Genomic DNA, 22,481 nt, shown 5'->3' with positions numbered 1-22,481 from the left:
GACCTGAGTAGATGGAGATGTTTTGCTATGTGTAAGACACTCTATGGGTTTCCCAGGTGGCGATAGTGGTAAAGAACCTGAGCATGCCTGCCAATGCAGGAGATGTAAGAGACACAGGTTTGATCCTTGGGTTGGGAAGATCCCCTGGAGGAGGGCATGGCAACTCATCCCAGAATTCTTGTCTGGAGAATTCCATGGACAGAGGAGCCTGGTGGGCTACAGTTCATGGGGTCGCAGAGAGTCGGACACGACTGAAGTGACTGAGCATGCATGCAAGACACCTTATAAATGTAATGGGGTAGGAAGAGTGAACCACAGTTAATTCTGCCTTGATTTTTCTGAATCAGCACGTGTGTTTTTTATCACGAAATCATGAGTGAATTTCCACAAACAGTGACGTAAAACAAGACTCATTTATTATCATACATTTCTGTGGAGCAGAAATTGGGGTGGGCTCACCTAGGTTCTCTATGCCAAAATCAAAGTGTCAGCCAAGTTGGACTCTTGTCTGGGAGCTCTGGCTGGAAGAATCTGCTTTTAGTGTCACTCAGGTTGTTGGCCGGAGAAGGCAACGGCACCCACTCCAGTACTCTTGCCTGGAAAATCCCATGGATGGAGGAGCCTGGTGGGCTGCAGTCCATGATGTCGCTAAGAGTCAGACACGACTGAGCGACTTCACTTTGACTTTTCACTTACATGCATTGGAGAAGGAAATGGCAACCCACTCCAGTGTTCTTGCCTGGAGAATCCCAGGGACGGGGGAGCCTGGTGGGCTGCCGTCTATGGGGTCGCACAGAGTCGGACACGACTGAAGCGACTTAGCAGCAGCAGCAGCAGGTTGTTGGCACAGTCCCATTCCTTGCAGCTACAGGTATGATGTCCCCATGTCTCAGCTAGCTCACTCATGTCAGCTGGGGATCACTCTCAGCTTCTCCAGGTCATTCACATTCCTCCCCATGTGGTCCCCTTCAACTTCAAAGCCAGGGAGTGATGGAACTTCAAGCCCTCTCACGCTTTCAATCTTTCAGGGCTCAACTGATTAGGTCAGGCCCACCCAGGCCATCTCCCTGCCATGAGGTCAGAGTAGGTAGGACTTTAATTACACCTGTGAAATCCCTTCATAGCACTATCTGCATTAGGGTTTGATTGAATAACCAGAAGAAGAAAGTCTTGGCAAAGGAGGAGCATTTTTACAATTCTGCCCCATCACACAGTGATTCTGAAACTAGGTTTCATAAGAGTAAGATGATGCTAGCCATTCTGTGAAGAAAGGAATGCATGGCCAAATAATTTTAGGAAACACTAATTGAGCAGAGCAAAACCCATTTTGTTGTCTAGGTTTTCACTTCAGGACATATCTGAGCAATTGATAGACCATGTGACTCTTCACAATATATATTTCCCAGATATGTCGGGTTATGGTCCCCTTTCCTGCCAGAGTACCTGTTATTCCTCATAAACCAGATTGGGATATGATTATCTGATTTTTAAAATGAATTTTAGCTATTTGGATAGCCACAGACCCAGGAATTCCCTATATCCTTATTCATCAATTTTTAGAGACTTGTGACCTCATGATTCTCAGTTGACTCATTACCTCTTAGGTGTCCTTCAAGTCATAGTCTGGAATGACCGCTTACCAGAAGGGGTTAATTATTTGTGATCATCCAAAGGGCCTCCACCCCCCCGCCTCGAAGGGCGAGGTCCACAGTGTTACGCCTCACTGGTCCTAAGACAGCACAGTGTTCATAGTCTGATGGCAATCACTACCTCAGACGCATCGCCTTGCCCCAGAATTCAGCTTGCCTTTGGTTAAGTCTGAAAGGCTAGAGTGAGATTCGCTCCTACAAAACTCAGAGGGAAAGGATGGTGTGTGTAGCTGAAACTGTACCCTGAGCAGAAAGGAGTGCCTTTTCTGGGAAGGCAGGGGCCCCCAGCATGCAGCCTCATCCCCTGCTGCCCCCTCGCCCCTCCCTGCTACACGTCTGGTCCCAGCAATGGTTCCAGGGCTGCAGCTTAGGCCTAAGCTGCTGCCGCCTCCTGACTCAACAATGTGCTTTCAGGTTAGGAACTCAGGTGCAAGTTTGACATTATCTCCCCTGACACTGACCCCAAAATAATGTTGGTTTTCAATCTGTTCATCTGCGTCTCTACGCTTCATTTGAACTTGTGGTTTCTTTTCCCTCGAAGGATCCCCCCAGCCATCTTTTGGGTGAAATAGCAAGTGTGTTCTGGGCACTCTAATAAATTGCAACTTCAGATGGAAGGTTGCTCTTGCTGGAGGCGAGTGATTAAACATTTTAATAGTGCAGCAAACTTATCAATGGACTCAAGGAGTGGGAAAAAAGGAAGTCTTTTTTTTTCTCTCTCTCTCTCTCAGCTTGTGTTTCAGAGTATTTTACTACTGAGGGTTATGTCTGTCAAAGATTTTTGAAGCCCAAATTTGACTTTGAACAACCTCAAAAGTACCTGTAATGCACACTTCATCGGGCCCTATAAACAGCCCAGGATTTTGCCTGCGTATGTCTTACTATCCTATTCAATATCACCGTGGCACCTGAAAGGTTTTTAATATAGATATTAAATATATCTATATCATCACTTCACTGCCAGCAGGAGCTGTATTTTTTCCTCTTGGGTCTTCTGAGCTATTTGCTGCTGACATACACTATTAAAAATAAACCTACCCTGAGGAACTAGTCATTTTACATGGTATTAGAACTAATGTTATCATTTAAGTAGCTCCAGAGATTTGCCAACTACAGAGGCCCCAGATAACGATGGAAACATGATCATGTGAGATAATCTTCTGTGAGGAAATGACTTTCATCATTTGTAATATGTCATTTAGATGCTTATTTAAGACATATTATTGAACGAATATTGATGCCTTCAACAGAATAAAAAGCATCAATGCCACAGTGAGATAAAGAATCAGAATCACTTCCTGGGGCTTGGGAATGGACCAGATCTGAAATATCCCTGAAATCTGTGTAATGATAAAGAAGAAGGGTAGAGGGGAAGGAAGACGTTCCACTTTAATTTCCCTACCTTCCTTGTGGGAATCTGCAGGCACTAGAAGGTACAAGTTTCAGCAATCTGCATAACCTTATAAAGGAGGCAGTATTTTTATCCCCATTTTACAGATGAGGCAAACTGAGGTTCAGCAAATTTTCTTAAGCTGAAGTTCAAATTGCTAGGACATGGCAAAACCAAGGTTTGAATGTGGTTCTAACTCCAAAGCACGTCTGTACTATACAATAATTGTCCTCACCATTTGTAGGGGGACCAGGATTCTGGTAGGGACTCTCTACTCTGCCTAGGGGGCAGAGAAATAAATGTATGATGTGATTCAGCATCTATTCACCCACTGAGTCAGGCAATCAATAAATATTTCTTGAACATCACCAATGCTACTAGATACTGTTAGGCCCAGAGCATACAGAAATGATAAAGGTCCAAATTCCAACACAAAAGTCAGATGTCCATATTGCAGAGCCTTATGGTTTGGCAGAAACTGGATGCCCAAGTTGAATGCCTGCACTGCTTTGTAAAAGTCAGTGCCCATGTGGTCTGCCTGCACAACTTTGAGTAATTTTTACTCAAAGTTTGGATGTGAGCAAGGTCCTCTTCAACCCATCTTCAACCCGTGACATCGTGCTTGGAGCCCTCAAGAGACGCAGACACCGTTACTCCATATATAAACTAGCTTCTGTGCTCTACTCTTATACACCATGACTTTTATCCACTGTCTATTTGACCCTCCTAGCAGCCCAGGAAAGCAGGCAATGATAGCCCATTTTACAGATGAGGAAACAGATTCAGAAAGGTGGAGTAGTTTCTTCAAGACAGAGGGATATAGTGCTCTCAGGACCTGATCCTAATTCTTGACTCTCTTCCCCCCACTATGAACCCATTACAAAGAATATCATCAGGTATGAGCTTGCAGTCTGCCAGGCCCTTTCGGGTTGGTACTGTTATTATTCCCATTTTAAGGGGAGGAACCTGGGGAACAGAGAGGTAAATCGCTCACCCAGGCTCACACCACCAGAAAGAAGCAGACACACAACTCAAACCTGAGACTTCTGACTCCTGACACCAAATTTCCTAATGTGGTTCCTTTTGAAAAAGGGAATTTAGTCTCGGTAACAATTTGCCAGGTCTGGTCATGATGCTGCTACTGTGGGAACAGAACAAAGCCCAGACAGTAATCTTGCCTCTCAGATGCTAAGCTTCCTGCAGCCTCACCAGATCTGGGGTTACTGAGTCTTTGCAGAAAACGGTGGGGAATCTGTGGGCTTCTCTGGTGGCTCAGCTGGTAAAGAATGTGCCTGCAATGTGGGAGACCTGGGTTCAATACCTGCTGGGAATATCCCCCTCCCCTGGAGAGAATGGCAACCCACTCTAGAATTCTTGCCTGGAGAATCTCCATGGACAGAGGAGCCTGGCAAGCTATAGTCGATGAGGTGGCAAAAAGTCGGACATGACAGAAGCAACTAAGCCCAGCACAGCATATGAGGATCTAGGCGATGAGCCAACTCATTGAAAAGGACCCTGATGCTGGGAAAGACTGAAGGCGAAAGAAGAAGGGAGCAGCAGAGGATGAGATGGTTAGATAGCATCACTGATTCAACGGATATGAATTTGAACAAACTCCAGGAGACAGTGGAAGACAGGGAAGCCTGGCATGCTACAGTCCATGGAGTCGCAAAGAGCGGGACACAACTTAATAATTGAACGGCAGCATAGGGATCTATTTTCGTATGGAAAAGAATAATAATTTGTATGAGAGGGTCCAGTGAAGGGGGGACAAGCAGATGGAAAGAGGGCCCCAGGGCTGGTTCTGGGCTGGGCTTCTGGGTGAGGGGCACAGCTGGTCTGATAGGACTTGGCAAACTCCAGCCCTGTCTCATCGCTAGTCATTTTTACCTGCTGTATTAGCATATACCTATGATATCTGTTATCCTAATTATATCTATTTTCCCAGGTACAGACAGACATACCCCGGAGTTGGGGGGCCCATTAGCAGATCACACAGGCTTCTGCAGCTGTGTTTTGATTAGCAGAAAAGGTTCTTTGGCATCCGAGAACTGAAATCACCTTTTAGGGTGTGACAAGCGCAGCCAAGCGTCTCGCAAGTGAAAATCAGAGGTTTCTCTAAGGAAGGAGTGAGAACGACCACAAAGAATTAAAAGGAGAATAACCTTTAATGGTTTCAACTGTGGAAGCTCAGTCACGCTTAAGGCCTGCCATCCATCAGGCAGCATGGCACTGAACTCTCAACAGACCTGCGGTTCGCCCCCATCCCCATTTGGCTTCTGGGAGGTGGGGGTGGGGAAGGCAGAGGGAGCCCCCCCAGGGGAGCCCAACCCACCACTGGTCCACACTGGGCTCCAGCCAGGGGAGGAGGCGGGGCCTGAAGGTATAGAGGCTGAGGATGGTTGGAGGAAGGTTCAGCCACCTGCTTGGAATGATTGGCAAAGGATATGCAAATCATTATGCAAATCACCCTTTAGCCCCTGGGGCTCAGGATTCCTTTTAGAAGCCAAGTAGCTGTTTTCTCATTTGCTCGCTCCCTGCACGACTTCTAGTCCACACTCTTGCAGCTTCCTTGGAGGGCTGTGCTTCATGTTACAAATGAGGCTTATGGGTCAATACCTTAGGTGTTAAGGGTGTAAATCCTCTTAGGTGACATGTTCATGAGTTCTATCTTAGTTGACCTTTGATAAAGCTCTATAAAGGAGCTTAAGGGGGTTTTCTTAATATCACCCCCATGGTACTGAGCCTAAAGGCCTGGATAGGCTTGCCTGAGGTCAAACAGCCAGCCAGGCTGTGTGTGAACTCTGCCTTGAATGCAAGGGCCCTAACTTGCCCATGCTCAGTAGCTCAGTCACTCGGTCATTTGGGACCCTATGGATTGCAGCCCACAGACTCCTCTGTCCATGGGATTTCCCAGGCAAGAATACTGGATTGGGTTGCCATTTCCTCCTCCAGAGCATCTTCCCAACCCAGGGATTGAACCCAGGTCTTCTGCATTGCAGGCGGATTCTTTACCACCTGCCACCAGAGAAGCCCAAAAATCCTGGAGTGGGTAACCTATCCCTTCTCCAGGAGATCTTCCCAACCAGGGTCTCTGCATCCCGGGTAGATTCTTTACCAGCTGAGCTACCAGGGAGAAGCCACCACAGTGAGAAGTCTGTGAACTAGAGAGCAGACCCCGCTGGCCACAACTAGAGAAAAACCCAGCCAGCCAAAAATAAACAAAATTATTCTTAAAAAGAAGAAGTGTGGCTGAAGGAAAACCATCCCAAAAACCAGAGCAAGGTTTTTGAAGAGCACATGATAAAGATGAGTTTGGAAAGGGAGGGCAGAAGGAGCCCCAGGGGCTCAAAGGTTTTCTAAAGATAATTTTAAGTTACCTGTAAATGTGCGGCTTACAAACAACACTTAAAAAAAAAAAAAAGAAACAGGTTAGAGTAGTATAATATTTTTATGCAGTCATTCTCAAACTTTAGCATGTATCAGAGTCACTTGGAAGGCTTGGTAAAGCAACTAGACCTTCTGAAACCACCTGTCTCGGGGTGGGGCCTGAGAATTTGCGTCTCTAACAGGTTCTCTAACATTGCTGCTGCTGCTGATTCAGAATCACACTTCAGGAACCATTCTTTTAAGTCTGTATCACATTCATTAAGGACAAGCTTTGTTTTTTGAAACTCTTTATTTCAGGAATATACGTGTTTATGTGCACTAGAAAGTGTTAGTCACTCTGTCATGTCCAACTCTTTGTGACCCCGTGGACTGTAGCTCACCAGGCTCTTCTGTCTGTGGAATTCTCCAGGCAAGAATACCGGAGTGTGTTACCATTTCCTTCTCCAGAAACAAGTAGTAGTAAGACATAAAACCAATGCTTTGGAAAGATAAAATTAAGGAGCCACAAAAATGGTTAGAAAAAAGAAGGCCAGGTGGGAGAATACAGCAATAATACAGAAGCATGAATGGGAATGGAGAAAACATTTCAGGAGATTTTAAGACAGACTATTCTGAACTTACTGACTAGATATGCAGGGAAGGGGAGAGGGCAGAACCAGAGATAAAGCTGCGGTTTCTAGCTCAAGTGGCTGAGCAGATGAAGTGCCTTTTAAAGGAATAAGAAAGTCAGAGAGGGAGGCAAGCATAGTTGACTCTTAAACAATGGGCGTGGGGATGGGAGTTAGGGGCTCCACTCCTCCAGAGTTGAGAAGGGGGGGGGATAACTTTACAGTCAGCATCCACGATTCCACAACCACAGATCATGTAGTACTGTAGTATTTGTCTTAAAAATAGGCATATAAGAGGACCCCAGGAGTTCAAAACTGTGTTGCTCAAGGGTCATTATAGAGAATATACAAGATTATCAGTTCTACTTTGGACAAAGAGTGTTGCTGGAATTTAGAGAAAATTGGTAGTAGATACCCTGACTATATAGCACAGAATCTAAGATTGGAGTCAAACAGAAATGTAGGATTTAACCCAAGAGGATAGTTCAAGTCGTGACAGAAGACGAGATGCCCCAAAAACAAGAGAAAGGAGAGGAGTACACCTTTATGGTTGAAAAGAAAAAGGACCAGAGAGGAAGAGAAGCTCCACATGCGTACCAGAATTGGGACACAAAATATATGTTTTAAGAGTGGATCACGTTCACAAAAGCTTGAAAGCTCCTGAATTAAAGACTGAGGACCTTTCTCTAGAAAAGAAACTGACATTTCCGTGTCCATCTTCCCAAACCAGATATCAAACCCATGTCTCCTGCTTTGCAGGGGGATTTTAGTGACTTATTACAGAGTTAGGATTCCGATCAGTATGGTGAATATATTGACCAGCCTGGGTGTGTTAAACTTACACATTCATGGATACTTAAATGCATTATCGTGTCCACAGTGGACCACGGTCAACTCCCCAGTGTCTGAACCTCCACTCTCATCTTGGAAAGGCCATGCAGTTTGAGGGTTTGACACCAGCTCTAGAGACAGATTTGGAGTTAATCATACCCAGCCTGTGTTTGCCACGGTCACGTGCCCCAGTTCTTGTCATTGAGACTGAGGGGGAGATTTGCTAGAGGCTTCCAGGGATGTTCTTTCATGCACTTTAAGGAGAGAGAATCGGAAAGTCACTTTCCCCAGTGAGACATGAACAAGGAAGCCAGGAGTCCAGATGCTGGTGGTTACCATCCTGCAGCCAGACGATGAGGCTGGCACAGGTCCCTGCTGCCATGGCAGAGGTCCTGGATTCACCAACGCTGGGGCTGGAGGCTAATAAATTTCCTTATTGTTAGATCAGTCTGAGAAGAGTATCACATTACCCTCAGCTGAGCTCATCCTAACAGATGCAGTATCAACCAAAAGGAAGAGCCTAATTTAGTGGCTAAGTGCTTAGTGTCTGGTGGTGGTGGTTTAGTCACTAAGTCATGACTGACTCTTGCAGCCCCATGGACTGTAGCCCCCCAGGCTCCTCTGTCCATGGGATTTTCCAGGCAAGAATACTGGAGTGGCTTGCCATTTCCTTCTCCAGGTGATCTTCCTGATTCAGAGATCGAACCACGTCTCCCACATTGCAGATGGTCTCCTGCATTGCATTCATATTCCTTACCGAATGAGCCACCAGGGAAGCCAGGGTCTGAACTTTGAGTGCATATCCCAGCTCTGCCACTTCATGTCTGGGTGAAGTTGGGTCATCTACCCAACCCTTATGAGCATCAGCTTATTAATCTGTACAGTGAGGCCATTAATGTACTGTGGGGGTTGTTTGCCAATGTGGGCTATCTTGAATCCAGCCTCTCAAACATACAACTCCTTTGGGGGTTCCCAAATGAGGTATAATGTTGGTGAAAGATGGAGTCTGCCTGGCATTACTGATGCTTAACAGACAAGAGCTTTTTTTTTAATCTCTCTGCCCTGGCCCAGCCGCATGGCAGCTCCAGATGCAAAACTCAGCAAATCCAGATTGAGGGACTAGGACCTGGAGAAGACTGGAAGTCGTGGTGACTGAAGCAGCACAGGGGTCACCAGGACCAGCTCTCCCCTGCCGCCTGGCTCTCAGGGGCTCACTGGGTCCCTGCCCCTTTCCATAGCCTTAAGTTCCAGCCTTCTGACAATTAACATAAGGCCAGTTTCTGAAGAGCAAGAGTCATCGCTTACATTGTAGCCCTCGGTTTCCTTCCAATAAATTCCCTCCTTCTGGAACAGCGAGTCAGCTTGGGTTGCTTGCAGCCAAGAAGGCTTGCCAGACAAAAGCGCCTCCTTGTCAGGCTGCTGTGAAGCTTCACTGCAATTGCACTCGGAGCCTGGCTCAGGACACGGCAGCTCTTGAGACAATTACAGGCTCAGATGGCCCCCATGAAGGGATGAGCCGAGGTAAACACAAGGTTTGGAGTCACCAGGAAGGATGCACAGAATCCTGGTTGCTGAACTGGCCACTCTGCCCTCTGCACTCAGATTCTGGCTACTTGCGATGTCCTGTTTGCCATCTCCACCAAGAATTGGCAACACCGGGTGAACACAATGGAAGGAAGGCATAGACCCATCCAACAGCCACACCAAACCAACAAGAATGTTGAGTGATGATTTGGGCAACAAATGTTCCTTCTTAACCGTGGCTCATCAGCCCTAATGTGAAAACCACTTCACAGTCTGGGGATGCACAGACAATGGGCCCCAGGAGGAAAACAGATGAAGGTGAAGGGCTCAAGGGCAGAGGTCCAAGACTAGCTCTGGAGGTCAAACAGTTATCCCAGGGATGTGTCCTGTAACTGCTCCTCCTGGCCTCTTTACCACCAAGCACGCTTTAAGTGGTCAAACCTGCTTTTTACCTGACGAGTATGAATCAGGCATGTGGCCGTACATTATCACTTAGAACATTCCACACACCAAGGTACCGTCACCATCAACAATATCATCATCAACAGCATCTATTTCTTCTTCCTAACATTTATGAAGCTACTATTAATCCCCAGGGACATGCTGCACATTTTCTGCACGTTAGGTCTTTAATGCTTAGAATTGCTTTATGAGGCCAGGTACTATTACTGTCACGAATAAACTGGTGCTTAGAGAAGCTGGGTGACTTGTCCAAGGTCACACAGCTAACAAGTAATGGAGCCACAATTCACCACCAGGATTGGCATGCCCTTAACCACTCAGCTCTGCCCCAGCCGATGATGGTTCCAGGATGCTCTCTTTCCATGCCTTACACTCACGTGTTCTGACTCTCCTTTCAGCCTGCCTTATTCTCAGCAGACCTTTCTCGGCAGCCTGAGCAGCCACCGAACAGAACTTTTGCTAAAGCACCTTTGTGGTTTTTACTTGAAAGATGAGTTTTAGCCCTGGTTGGGGCTGGTGGTGGATCTACATTGTAAACTCTTATGCACGTGCCATAAACACGGCCCTTCAGGGGCTTCTCAGGTGGCTCAGTGGTAAAGAATCCACCTGCCAACGCAGGAGACTCAGGAGAAGTGGATTTGATCCCTGGGTCAGGAAGATTCCTTGGAGAAGGAACTGTAACCCACTCCAATAATCATGCCTGGAAAATCCCATGGACAGGGAAGACTGGCGGGCTACAGCCCACGGGCTCGCAGAGTTGGACACGACTGTTCATGCATCCACAGGACTGATGACAATATACTGATGATGGCCATTGGATGTGGCAGGCAAAGGCAGAGGGTTGGGTACACACTCTTTCCTGTGAGTTTGGGCTTCAGACTTTGGATTGGTAAAATCTCCACTGGCATACCAGTGCTGGGGTGCTCAAGGAAAGCATTATTTATGAATGGGATTCTCAGGTGTTACACCCCAGATTAATTACTTTCAATCCTGTTTAACAGAAGTCCAGTGTGTGTGTCAATGATGGAAAAACGAATCACAGCCACATCACTTCGATGAGGAAAAAAAAAAATCAGAAGAGGCATGCATCTTTCTGAAAGGCCATTGTGCAGGCAGGCTCAGGCCGTCCCTGGGTGTGGGGGCGGTGCCCAGAATGGGGATCCGGAGGGGGGCAGTCTTGAGAACTACACTGCTGGGGCTACTTTAGCTCCCGACTTTGCACTCCTTCTCCTTTGATACAGGGACGCGGGAGCGGAGCTAATCAATGAGATGCGTTGACAGAGGTGCCTGTAGCACGGCCATCTCTCAGGCCCAACGCGGATGGCACGGTCACGAGCACTGAAAGGCTGCCAGAGACAGGAGGGAGGCTCATCCCCTGGCAGGCCTGTCTGATAAACGTCCCCCATAAGCTCACAGCAAATAAACCATTTCCAGGAGGCATCACACCACGAGCCTGTCACCTGGCCTCCTACATCCCAGCAGATATTTCCTTGTGTTGTTTAACAGCTTTACCCTGGCTTGCCGGTACTGAGCAGGCCGTCTTCAATGGCCCCTCCACCTATTTTATTCCCGTGGGTCATGCTGAGAGAGCAGATCTCCCGAGGAATGCTGATGGAGGGTTGGTGGCGGCTCCTGGCTACCTGGGAGGTGTGGCAGAGACCCACGTGCTGGGGAGAGGCGTTCCAGATTAAATTACCCCAGGGAGGCCACACCTCAACAGTCCTGCCTCATTTTTCGGAGAGGAAAAGGCATGATGCTGCCAAACTCGTTGCCTAACAGGCTTTTTCTCTTATTCTTCCGTCTTAGAAAAAAAAAAAAAAAAAACAGTCTGGATGCTGCAGCCAAGGCAGGGCCAAGTGTTCTGCCTCCTCACTCCCAGCAGAAATCCCTTGCTGGGCTTGGTCAGAGTGGGATGGGAAGTAGCCAAGAGCTGTAAGGCCTCGTTCTGAAATAGACAACACAGACACACCTCCACCGGGGCCCTCTCCTTCCTTACTCCCTACACGTGTTAAAATGGGCAAAACAGTTGCTCCGCTCACAGCATTCTTACTGTAAAAGGCAGGTGGGAATGGCAGGGGAGCTCTCGCTGGCCTCAATTTGAACCTATAGCATTAAGATGCCATTGGTCTGAGGAGCTTCCCTGGTGACTCAGTGATAAAGAATCCGCCTGCCAACACAGGAGATGCAGGCTTGATCCCTGGTCTAGGGAGATCCCACATGCCTCGAAACAATTAAGCCGGGGTACCGCAACTACTGAGCCCCTGAGCCACCACTTTAGAAGCCCACACACTCTAGAACCTACACTCTGCAACTCCTCACCGCAATGAGAAGCCCATGGACTTCAACGAAGAGTAGCCCCCTGCCCTCCACAACTAGAGAAAATCCTGAACAGCACTGAAGACCCAACAGAGCCAAAAACAACATGTTAATTAATTTTTTAAAAAGATGCCCTATGGTCTTAAAAGTTAGGAAAATAGCCTAAGGAAATTATTCTACTCCAAAGTTAGCTTAGAGACCTAGAGGATATTCACAGGTGCTGGGGACAGTAGTCTCTGGAGGAAAAACTGGCTCACCCAGAGTCTCTCAGCCTGAGCACTACGACATTCATTTTATGCCCTGTAACTATTAGTTGTGGGGGCGGGGAGGGAAGTCGTGCTATGCATCGTAGGATGTTTCGAGGCATCTGTGGTCTCTACGCACTAGGCGCAGGTAGCAAACCCCTCCCCAAGTCATGACAACCAAAAACGTCTCCAGACACTGCCAAATGTCCACAGGGGTGGAAACTGCCCCCAGGGCAAACCACTGCTGCAAGCAAAGGCGTAGAGGTGAGAATGAGCCTGGTATGTCCACAATCTAGAGAGAGACACTGAAAGAGAGTCACATGGTCAAGCCTGGCTCTTTGGGATCCCATGGACTATAGCCCTCCAGGCTCTGTCCATGGAATTCTCCAGGCGAGGATGTTCAAGCAGGCTGCCATTTCCTTCTCCAGGGGAGTTTTCCCAACCCCGGGATCGAACCCGGGTCTCCTGCATTGCAGGCTGATTCTTTACCATCTGAACCACCAGGGAAGTCTGAGAGAGACATTCCAGAGCCACAAAATTAACACCCACACTGTCGAGCTGCCAAGAGAAGTAAAAGAGATGGATAGGATCTCATAAAACAATCTTCATCAGCAGCGGCAGCAGCGACCTTTTCTGAAGCGCCTCTCACGTGCCAAGCTTGTGCCGACCGCTCAGCACACACCACCATGCCTAACAAGTATTAGTGGTTATTAATGCTGGTGCCATGCACGGATGACTCAGAGTAATGGGCAGCCAGAGGGATCATTTTCACCAAATATGGACACCACAGCCAGGCCACACTCACTGCCACATAAGAAGAGCAAGCTCATGCTTTCTGTCCCTTCATCGGCATGGGGTCGGACTGGAGATATTCCTGGAACCAGGATGAGCCAGAGAATTGAGCCATGCACCTATTGGAAGGTGACTGGCCTAGGGGCCCCATTACACACCCCAGCCCCACCTGGCATGCCCTGTGTACTTAATGGCCACTCAGTTCCACCCTCACTACACTATGAGTGGTCCATGACCTGCAACATCCACATCCTGATGCCTGGAGCTGGTTAGACATCCAGAATCTCAGGCCCCAGCCCTGACCTTCCCATTCAGAATCTGCATTCTAACACAATCCCCATATCATGTCTGAAGGCTCTGAAGCTGAGACATTGCTTTATCTTAACAGTACAAGACATGAGTTTGAGCAAGCACCCGGAATTGGTGATGGACAGGGAAGCCTGGCAAGCTGCAGTCCATGGGGTCACAAAGAGTCGGACAACTGAGCGACTGAACTGAACTGAACAGTATAAGGCTGCTAGCATCTGGCAGCATTTTAGAGTGTGCACAGACCCATAGCTTTCTCTCGCTCAATTCACTCATTCCACAAATATGTACTGAATGCCCGCTCTGTGTCCTGCCCTCGTGGAGCTGACAGTCTGGTGGCACCTTACCACCACACCCCAGACAGGTGACTGCACCGGTGAAATCCCTTGGGTTACCTCGGAGGGAATGAATCTCTACCAGCTCAAGAGACTCAGGGGAAGTCCTGCTGCTGATAACAAGAGCAAGGGTTTTTACTCACACATCTTTTCCCCAAATCTTGGCTCTTTCTCCTGCACCTATACTACTTTTCAACTACAGTCGTCAGAGTGAAAAAAGACAGAAGTTTCTGCCTATTTTAACTACTAGATCACATCAAAGGCAGGATTGGGGGCTGAGAGATCACTGAGACTGACCACCAGCTTCAGCTATGAACTCACCTAGAACCAGAGATGGTTTAATTTGCTAAGATGGGTTAGCTTTGCTCAAAGCAATTCAGTTTCATCAGTTTCAAATCACCCATTACAAAAAATACAAAGCAATCACAGCTCCTGAGATTTTAATGAACACATGCCCTTAAACTCTATCTTCCTATCCTTTGAAATCAAGAAAGAAGTTCAGATTATGTCCATAGTGTGAAAACCAAAATGCCACCCCAAGTCCCTTCCTCACCTGGGCCTTCTAAAATCTGAAAACTTTTTTTGCTGTCATTTATTTCCATTTAGTTTTGTTTTCTCATAGAGATGTCTTGAGACCTGGTCTCAGGCCTCCAGCAGCTCTGTGGTGCCAAGGAAATTACTCAAGAGTCTCAGTTTTCTCATCTGTAAAATGGGGGCGTTTGTGGAGCTAATGTGTGCACTGACTCCACCCCAGCCCAAGTCCTGGCCTGTGCACAACCAACAGCAACTATCTTCTCTCTCCATTTTTCCTGAGAACATTCCAGGGGGCTGCTGAGGGTTGATGGTGCCTGATGAGATTTCTAAGGGATCCTCCAATGCTTCTGTTTGAACTGTGAAGAGGACAAAGGAGCCCCATTCAAAGGTAGAGGATGGAGCCCTGCAGAAGGGCTGTTGCTGCTCTACATGCCTGCAGGTGAGCTGACTGTTGCCTCTGACAGTATTCTCTGGGTCTTTTGTGATGTGCAAAGGAAGAAGACAGCTGTGAAGGTCTCAGATGGGGAATGAGGCTGTGAGTTGGCAGGGACACCTGACATTGCCCCGGCTCACCCAGCTCAGAGAAACACCCCAGTGCTAGAGCTTTAGATCGCCCCTGGGACAGAAGCAGAAGATGCCAGTGATCATTTCCCCAGCTTCCCTTGCAGCTATGAAGCCGTCACCAAATTCCCAGCCAAAAGCTGACTCCCGAGCCAGGGCTCGTAAAGAATCCAGTTCGCTGGGGATGTCCCAGGAATGGGGCTGGTGGCAGCTTCTGTGGGCTCAGCAGTGGAACTGTTTTCAATGGCATTACAGCAAGACCCCTACATTTGAACCTTCAAGTTGCGAACTTTTCAAAGATGTGAACGTGTTTGCATGTCCAATCATATAAGTTAGTTCACATGTTTTGGCATTATCTATAACAATTTAGTACCTAGGCTAACTTTGTTGGACTTAGAAACAAATTGAACTTACAAGTACTCTCATGGAATAGAACCCATTTGTGTGTAGGGGACTTATGCTCCTGGGAGCTCTTCTGGAGATCAAATCTAAGACAGTCCTGAGTCTGACTCTCTTGCCCTCCCAAAGAATCTGTGAGCCCCTCCCCCAAGCCCCTTCAGAGGTTATTTGTCTGTTGAAATAAAACAGTGTCTTTTGCTGAAGCTAAGCACACTGATGAAAGCATCTCTCAGTTTAATTTCTGACCTTAAACGTAGCTTGCAGAGAGAAGGAAGTACACACTGGTGGAGAAAACTCTGTCACCCGCCCACCTCCCCTATGTCTGCCTGAGTGCTTCTCAAAATGAGGTCTTGGAACACATGCATGTGAGTTCATTAGCATCTACTAAGATATTGATAAAAACGCAGGCTCCTGGCCCTTACTCCCCAGATACTGAATTCGAATCTATGGAGCTGTGGTTCAGAAGCATGCATTTTTAGCAAGTCCTGTACCCACAATTGTTTTGCTCCCTCAGTGTGAGAACCACCAGCCTGAGATGCTTCCTAACCTTTTCCACAGACACCCCTGGAACACCCGTGTGGCTCAGGTGTGATCAAAAGTAGAAGCTCCTTGTGCCCAGAGGCACCTGGCCCTTGGGGGCTCAGGCTGCCCCAACCCCCATCCAGCTGCCTTGAGCACTTAGACACCACTACCCTCCTCGTGACCACACTGGCTGAGAGGTCCTGAGCTACTCCAGAGTGACTCAAACTGTGGTCCGCGGATCAGTGCTCGGTCCGGTGTATCGTTAATCTACCACACCCTAGCCAGAGAAACTGAAAGCAAGCAGCTAGAAGTTACTGTGGCAGTTTGCCAGAGTAATTTGATGTTGCTGAGACTGTACAGGTGCGCCTCGCTTTATTACACTGTTTTGGAAATTGAAGGTTCATGGCAACTCTGCGCCATTGTCCCAACAGCATGTGCTCACTTCATCCCTCTGTGTCACACGTTGGTAATGCTTGCGATATTTCAAACTTTTTCACTCCCATTCTATTTGTTATGATGATCTGTGGTCAGTGATCTTTGATGTTACTCCTATGACTTGCTAAAGGCTCAGATGATGGTTAACATATTGTGGCAATAAAGTATTTTTAATTAAGGTATGTACATTGTTTCAGACAGACTGCAACTGCACACTTAATAGACTACAGTATAGTGTAAACATAGCTTTTACATGCACTGGGAAACCAAAACATTCGTGTGACTTGCTTTATTGTGACAGCGGTTTTATTGCCATGGTCTGGAATCAGACCCACAATTATCTCTGAGGTATGCCTGTAATACAGTTTGGGGCTTATATCTCGTATGACTCTGTTTTCTTTTCCATCTTTTTCTAATACTATATTTTTATTGCATTCTACAAAAGTATTGGTCCATGACATCCTAGAGAGAAAAAGGAAAACTGGGCCTTCAAGAAAGACTATCCCTCATGGTCAGCTATGGACTATGGAATTTCAAAATAACCATCCAATCAATAATCCATAAGTCAGTTGGGATAGTGCTATAGTGCCTCAGACCCTGAACTCCATCTGATGCACCTGTCAGTGGGGGCTGTGACCTCTCACCACTCACAGGTCCTCGAATTCCCAGACTGGATTAGTATCTGGCATTCAAAGGAATTTTTGTTTGAGAGTCACCAGTACTCAAAACCACAAGGAGAGGTTTCCACTTGTTCCAGGGTCGATGCAGCAGCCAATGCCAGGGCCACCCCACTTAAGCCAAGACCTGTACCCACATCAAGTGTGACCAAGCACCAGAGGACTTTTAAGGGCTCAAGTGTTCGAATATGACAGCGACAATTTCCATTTTCTCTTCAAATTCCTTAACGCACATCCATTTCCCATACTGGTGAAAATGAGAAACCTTATTTTTCAATTTTACTGAGCTATGATTTAAGAATACTGAACCACCCATATGTAAAGTATACAATTTGATCAGTTTTGCTGCTAAGTCACTTCAGTCGTGTCCGACTCTGTGTGACCCCATAGATGGCAGCCCAACAGGCTCCCCAGTCCCTGGGATTCTCCAGGCAAGAACACTGGAGTGGGTTGCCATTTCCTTCTCCAATGCACGAAAGTGAAAAGTGAAAGTGAAGTCGCTTAGTCGTGTCCGACTCCCAGCGACCCCATGGACTGCAGCCCACCAGGCTCCTCCATCCATGGGATTTTCCAGGCAAGAGTACTGGAGTGGGGTGCCATCGCCTTTTCCGATCAGTTTTGAAATATGTCTGTAACTGTGAAGCCTTCACTACAAGCAAGACAGTAAACTTTTCAATTACCCCCAAAAGACTCCCTGTGCCCCTCTATAACCTTATTTCCTTCCCTCCCCCTCCAACCCAGGCAAACGTTAAACTACTAATTTGCTCTCTGTCACTATAGATTGGCTTTCATTGTCTATGTGTGTGCTAAGCCACTTCAGTCTTGTCTGACTCTTTGCAACCCCACGGACTGTAGCCCTCAAGGCTCCTCTGTCCATGGAATTCTCTAGCAAGAATACTGGAATGGGTTGACTATTTCCTCCTCCAGGGAATCTTCCTGACTCAGGGATCGAACCTGTGTCTCTTAGGTTCCTGCACTGGCAGGCAAGTTCTTTACCACTAGCGCCACCTGGGAAGTCCTTCATTTTCTATAATGTTATATAAAAGCAGTGACACTTTGTGGTGTCTTTTGGTTCTGGATTCTTTCATGCAGCATAATACTTTTGAGATTCATCCACATCACTGCACGTATCAGTAATTCCTTTTTTGTGGCTAATATTTCATTGCAAGGATATTCCATAATTTGTTTTAGACACTCAGCTTGAAAAGTCATTTTTTTTTAAAGAATAATTTCCCTAATCCTCGTAAAAGCATAATAACAAAAAAGAGGAGAGGAAAGGGAGGAAGGAAACAGAGCAACCTTTTTCAAGCCCGATGCCTCCTAGTGCTTAAAACCCTGAGCTGGCCAGAAAGTTCGTTCAGGTTTTCATATACTGTTACTGAAAAACTGGGATGAATTTTTTCGCCAACCCAATACCAATAAGGAGCATATAGTAGGTGCTTAATAAATGTGGGTTGAACGCATGAGAGAATAAATGAATGGGAAGCTCTGCAGTCACTACGGATTGAATGGTATTTTTTTTAAGTCATAAAACTTCCATTTTGAAAAAATCTCAGAACTCCCTGATATAGTAAGGATATTTGGGAGGTCACCCACCAACACTGGGAGGTGACTCATAGACCAGCTCGGTGACAGAGCAGCCAAGCAGGACATGGAAACCTATTTAATGCAGTGGTGAGAAACCACTGCACTGGCTGGCTCCAGCACTCCCACAAATCATCTGAAAGGCTAAATCATGTTTAAACCCCTCTGATGGTGACCACTGGGAACTATGAAGGACACTCACGCATAATTTACATACTGCCAAGCTCCTAAGAGCCTCTAAATAAAGCCCCTGAGAGCCCCCGGGCACTATTTTTGAGGAGAAGTACATCAAGGGACAGATTAAATCGAGTCTGCTCCCTCAATGCTGGGGCAAAAAGCAAGCTCAGCCCCTGCTCACTGACATCCGTGATGGCCTTAAACTGCATTTGCTGGCCGACGCTGCCCAAGCAAGCCGTTATTACACCGAGGCCGGTGCACATGTGCTATTGTCTCTCCCGTTTTACACAGCTCCACTGCTAACAGGTATTTTTGCCCAGACTCTTTCATTCTTTTTCCAGATTCTAACCATAAAACGTGTTTTAATCTCAAAGCACAGGGGAAGGGAGGGGGCTCACAAGAGCACTTTGCATTCCACCAGTAAATGTTAAATTACATTTGGTCACAACATGGTTCTAATACTAAGTTGGTCCACGCAGCAGCCACTGGAGGCTTTGGATCCAGAACAGACCAATACCTGGGGGGAGCAGGACAAGGCTGACAGGAGATTTTTCCATCTCAACCGCTACATTTGCCTACAGAATGCGCTACTATAATGACCACGGTTCATTTTTATAATCAGACAAAAATGGAAAGCAGAAAAAGCCAGAAATGAGGGATCTAAGTGAACACTGTGAGTAATTTATACCTTTCAAGGGGGCCCAAAGGAAAACAGCACCCGTTTTATTGTTTTGTTTTCTGACAACTCAGAGGAGTCCATACCATCAAAACGACAAATATGTGAGCCAGATAAAACAACCAGGTGCATACAGCCTGGAACCTAAGTAACAGGCCACTTACATGTCCATCGGTGTTTATGAACCTTCTAGAAGCATGAAGATGATCTATCCCCGGCCCAAAGGACCCACAGGCACCACAACAGGAATGGGTGCATACACAGCCTGTTCTAATTTTAATTTTCTCCATGAGTTGGGACTTCCTATTAGAATGTTAAAAATCCCCTGAGAATAATTTTAAAATTAGCACTCTTACTTTTGCTCCTATACTGTTCCCCTCAGGCCCAGCACTTAACCAGGCACTGAAAACAGGGTCCCAGGAAATAATGCTGGATTAATTGAAAGGATTGACGGTGTTTGTTTCAGAGTTATTCTCCATGCCTTGCGTGTTACTATGTAGAGTGAATGAATACATAAATACATAACAAATGGATGGGTGGATGCATAGGGCTTCCCAAGTGGCGCTAGTAGTAAAGAATCCACCTGGCAATGCAGGAGATGCAAGAGATATGGGTTCAGTCCCCAGGTTGAGAACATCCCCCGGAGAAGAATATGGCCACCCACTCCGGCACTCTTGCCTAGGAAATCCCACAGAGGCACCTGGCAAGCTACAATCTGGGGGTCACGAGCTGCTGGAGACTGGGAACACACATGGACGTGGATGAATAGAGCATGATATTTTAGCCATATTGTATCATTTGGTTCCCACAACAAGCCTGTGAGGTAATAACAATAATAGTTAACACTGATGTTGTGCTAATTACATACCAGCCACTATTCTAAACTCTTCATACACATTAACTCTTTTAACCCTCAAGAGCTCTATGAAATAAGGACTATTATTATCCCTATTTAACAGATGAGAAACTGTTGGAGGCATATGGAGGGCACACTGCTAGGAGGAAGCAAAGCCGAGTCCTTGCTGGATGCTCTTAAGCTCTGTGCGTCCTCTCCATTAGCTACACTTGACAGAGCAGGAAACAGCGGCTAGTGAAATTAATTTGACCAAAGCTACCTACCACATGGGTGCATACCTACGACAGTGTCCCCAAGATACTGCCAAAGGGCAGAGCCAGCTTGGGCACCCCACGAGTCCAACTCCAACTCCCAAGCAAGATGTGAATAAAGCTAGTTCCTGGCAAATATCTGAGATCAGAAGAGGAGAGATCGTCAAGGGAGGGTGGGGGGAACCTGAGCTAAGAGGCTGGTTCTCTTAGCACTATCCTTCCAAACTGGAGGTACTAGGGGGCCCAAGGGGGAAAGAGAAAGTAAAAACAAACCTGGAAAGTCTTTCCAACCTGAATTCTCCTGAAATCTTTCTGTTTGCGTTAGAGGAGGAGAGATTAGCTGGCATCTTCCCGTTTTTCGGGCCCTGGGAAGAGGCCACAGCCAGTCCTGGGCCAAGTTCTAAGTAGAAGGTCCATGCGTTACACCCTGATCGAGATTGTGATCAAGGCTTCCAGGGATGGGGTTTTGCTATGGAGTATGTCAAAGAGCCTGGGGGTGAGGGGAACCCAGGATGAAAGAATAGAGGCTGGGACACAATGAGCATTATAAATGGGAAGAGGCACAAAAAAAGCGGAACTGATTTCTGACATAAATGTGTAGGTGTTGATAACTGTATAACTTAAGAAGTAATTGCCTCTGTTTTGAGAAGGCACAAGGAAACAGGGAGACAGGCTTGAAACTGGAAAACTTTAGTCTCTTAAATGTAAAACTCCATGTTAAACTGGGTATTAAGATGGAAACAATTGTAACTGTGGCTGGAAAAATGAAGGTGAACATTAGGAGAAATATCAGTGCAACAGTATAGAAAACTTCCTTGAGCTGGAAAAGATGAAAGGAGGAGAAGAAAGCAATGGGTTATCCCCTTCCCCCTTTTTTTTTCAATCATCACACAGATGGAACTATGAAGGATGCAGGTTTGAACTGCATGGGATGGATGAAATGAAGTTTGCAGTGACAACTCTGACTCACTGCATTCCCCAAAAAGAAACATGTCTCTCAGAGAAAGCCCTTTCTCAGTCGACAGAAGTATTCCCTAAGAAAGTCATAGCTTGCTGAGACGCGGGAGATTTGTAAATTGCCCATAATGTGAGTGACAGTCCAGTCTTGCTCACAGGCTGCCAGGCAGACAAGGGCCAGGCCCCCGGGATGGTTCCATGTGGCCATTTGATTGATCAAACAGAAACCAAATGGTGCTTCCCTCTCCAAACACTGACCAACAAGAAGCAATTGCCCCATTAGGGTCTCACTGTATGCAGCTTTCTACAAAACCAAGATGCACCTCTCTTTGGGAACTGTTGATCTGTTCTATAAAAAGGGACCTTTTGCTGGAGAAAGAGGCAAAACATATAAAGTTTGTTGCAAGAGATTTGCCAAATTAGCTCATCGAGCCGTCCCATGGAGAGGTCATTTAAGCGAATCTCTTTTATGAATGAAAATGAGCTTCCTGGCAGACCCCCAGTCACACCCCCACATGCACACAGAGTCCAGGGCTTCAGAGGTCCCACACCTATTCCCAACAGATAACATATAAGAACTGTTTTCTGTTCACTGGATCCAAAAGTCCTACTTCTTGAGCTCAAAGATGGGAATGAATCTGTGAGCCCTGCTGGGCTTTCTGGACACCTTCCTAATGGGTTCCAGGAATTAGCTACACTCTATTGCATGGTGATGATTTTTTTTTTTTTTCCCCCAAGCTCAGAAGACCGCAAAAGGATCTTAACCAAAAGGAAGCAAAGGTTTTCTTTTTATAAATTCGATTAGTCTTTTTCACTTTCTCTACCTCGATACATTTCCTTTGAGAGGCATTTTGTACCCAGAGACCCCTTAGCAAGGCACTGCGGCATGCAGGGCGCATTGAGTTTCAGTACAAGACGTTCAACGTAGACAGAAAGTAAAAATCACAGGCACTTGCGGTCGCCAGTGAAGAAGTCAGTTTCTAAATGCCGGCATGCGGATGGCC

General features: G+C 46.7%; 1 long non-coding RNA gene across 4 annotated transcripts in view; it reads right to left on the bottom strand.

Moving 5' to 3' along the window:
• LOC121816479 (uncharacterized) overlaps positions 1-22,481 on the bottom strand; it is a 93,180-nt gene that overhangs the window by 66,571 nt on the left and 4,128 nt on the right. For all 4 annotated transcript variants that reach the window (XR_009596161.1, XR_009596160.1, XR_006056096.2 and 1 more), the window contains one exon: positions 1-22,481. This exon is cut by the window's left edge and continues 7,641 nt beyond it. This is a non-coding gene — a long non-coding RNA (uncharacterized LOC121816479).

Source organism: Ovis aries, chromosome 14 (assembly GCF_016772045.2).
Source record: "Ovis aries strain OAR_USU_Benz2616 breed Rambouillet chromosome 14, ARS-UI_Ramb_v3.0, whole genome shotgun sequence".
NCBI lineage: Eukaryota > Metazoa > Chordata > Mammalia > Artiodactyla > Bovidae > Ovis > Ovis aries.
The sequence above is the reverse complement of the archived record's forward strand: the minus strand, read 5'-3'. Positions and strand labels throughout refer to the sequence as shown.